This window comes from Fulmarus glacialis, unplaced genomic scaffold (assembly GCF_000690835.1).
Source record: "Fulmarus glacialis isolate BGI_N327 unplaced genomic scaffold, ASM69083v1 scaffold7129, whole genome shotgun sequence".
Lineage (NCBI taxonomy): Eukaryota > Metazoa > Chordata > Aves > Procellariiformes > Procellariidae > Fulmarus > Fulmarus glacialis.
This window is the reverse complement of record NW_009233780.1, coordinates 38,963-41,268: the sequence shown is the minus strand read 5'-3', so window position 1 is coordinate 41,268 and position 2,306 is coordinate 38,963. Positions and strand designations below refer to the sequence as shown.

Below are 2,306 nucleotides of genomic sequence, written 5' to 3'. Positions count from 1 at the left end.
AGGAGAATGTGTGTGGTTATGGGGCAGAGGCCAATGTCCATGACCGCAAGGTGAGGCATTCCTTGGTAGATCCCCTGGCTGCAGGAAGTGCAGCTGAGGCTTCTTCTGGACTTGCAACTCTGTGGTTGAAAGTAGATGGTCTCTTCAGCTTGCTGTGTCCTCATCCGTACTCCTTCTCTTGTTTCTAGTGCTCTCAGATATTTCTGAGCTTCCCTCTAGTCCTTACATCCCCTGAGAGTTCTTCCTGAAACCTCAGGTGGTGCATGCTGAGCACTCCTGTCTGATGAAACAGTTACTCCATGATGCTCTTTAGTGCACTGCCTGATGGCTGCCAGCCAGAGCTAAGTACTCCGGTGGGTACGGTCCAGGACAAGGAGCAAACAAAAGTGCAGCAGAACTTGCTGGGGGGTGAGGAGCCTGGCTGCTGATGCTTGGTGGCACTGGGGTCTCCAGATAACGGCATGTGGGCATTTGTCTGTGGCAGACAGCCTGGCTCCCCAGTAATTCTGCAGTAGCTAGTGTGACCGTGGAGGAATGCTGCGGGGGGGAGGGACGGCGGGGTGGCCAGCAGCCCTGTGCGTGTGCCTGGGCACGTGTGCTGGGGGCTGGCACGGGGCACAGCTTGGGCTGATAGCTCTCACCCAGTGCTTCTGCTCTGGGGGTGACTGGCCCTGCTTTAGGAACCCTCATGGGCTGCGCGGTACCTGCCTCTGTTTTGTTGCTTGCAAGATGGTGCTCCCAAGGGTTGGACCTGCTTAGAGGGAATTTGTCCATGAAAACGTAGTGCTGAGTGGCTTCTTGGAGCACTGTGGCAGGAAGGTATCAGAGGCAAGAAAACACTGAGCTGACTGTGCTCAGCGGAGCCTGGTGCACTCAACCACCTTGTGTCTTTGTATCCTGCGACGAGATGACTTATCTTTACCTTCCAGTTTTTGCTTCTGGATTATGGGAGGCAGAGAAGAGACACCGTGCAGTGCCTCTTCCTGGCCTGGGAAGGAGGGTGGCAAAGAGGACTTCCCCTCTGGGATGAGCCGGGCAGAGGCAGGTTTGACTAGACACGCTTGGACACTTTTGTTCGCAGAAGTGGCCAATTCCCTCACCACTAATTTGTGTCCTTGTGTCGAGGTCCTCTTCTGGAGTTGAGAACCCTGGTGCTCCTGCTTCTTCCCCGGCATCTCTCAGGGTGGAGCGGGGCAGTCGATGCTGTCGGAAGGGCTCAGCATCTGTGCTTGGTGCTGCCCTGCTCCAGGGATGTGATGTGGACAGACCTTTTCTGCTTGGGTGCCGTGCCTTGCCTCTCTGTTTGCCAAAGCATGGGCTAGTGAAAGCTTGTACTGGCCCGCGGATACTAATAAATATATTTGTGGTGACTCCTGCCATGGCTGGCACGGGGAGTGCTTTCCCTGGCAGCACCAGGTGAGGCTGGGAAGGAGCGGCTCCTACATGACCCTGGAAGGTTGGGCTGTCCGTGCAGGACAAAGCTGCCTCGTCTTTCCGGTCCTGTCTCTTTTCTCCTCTTCCTGCAGCCGTCGCGTCTCTGCCCTCACCCTGCGGTTAGAGCAGGTGGGGCTGCAGACCGTGTCTCTGGGTCTCCAGTGGTCATCCAGGGTTTTGGAAGCCAGTTGTTTCTCCTTTCGCAGTCGGGTCTCTCGGGCGGGGAAGACCTTCTCTGCCAGCATGGCTGAATGGCACCTGCTGGCCAGGGAGGCCCATCTTGGTGTCAGTGACTGGGGGACATTTCTCTGGATTCAGGGCTCAGCGGGTGGAGGCAGCTGCTGTGGTCAAGGCTCACCAGGACCTCTGCCTGGTGGCCCAGCTGGTGCCCATTCTGGACTGGAGCATGCTACTGGATCTGGAAGCCCTCTTTCCCCCCGCTGCTGAGGGGTCTGTACTTGCTTGCCCGCAGACTGGCCACTGATTTGATGTGGGGTGCGAGTGCCTTCAGCTGGTGTGCGAGGGGAGCTCCTTGCAGAGGGCAGGAAACTGTGGGGAGCTACAATCCACAGTGGGGCCCTTGTGAAGGATGTTAGTGAGTTCGTGTGGGTCTCTAGATGTTTTGGAGGGTGTGTGGCCCCAAGTCTGTGGGTCAGGCTGGGAGATCCTGGTGGTGATGCCAGGCAGGGGAATTGCCTCCCTCTTGGAGCCTGCTGGACAGGTGCTGCTCAGGATGGGCACAGCGAAGGCTCTGGGTGCTGCACGTGTGTGGAGTGAGCCTGGAGGGTGCTGGAAGCTCTCGGGGACCAGCGAAGCCTATAGTGCATCTCTGCAACCAGGCGTCCCCAGCTCTGGAGGCCGTGTGGTTGGGT

General features: G+C 57.7%; 1 protein-coding gene across 1 annotated transcript in view; it reads left to right on the top strand.

Moving 5' to 3' along the window:
• TEX264 (testis expressed 264) overlaps positions 1 to 2,306 on the top strand; it is a 41,640-nt gene that overhangs the window by 559 nt on the left and 38,775 nt on the right. The gene's annotated exons all lie outside the window — the stretch shown is intronic.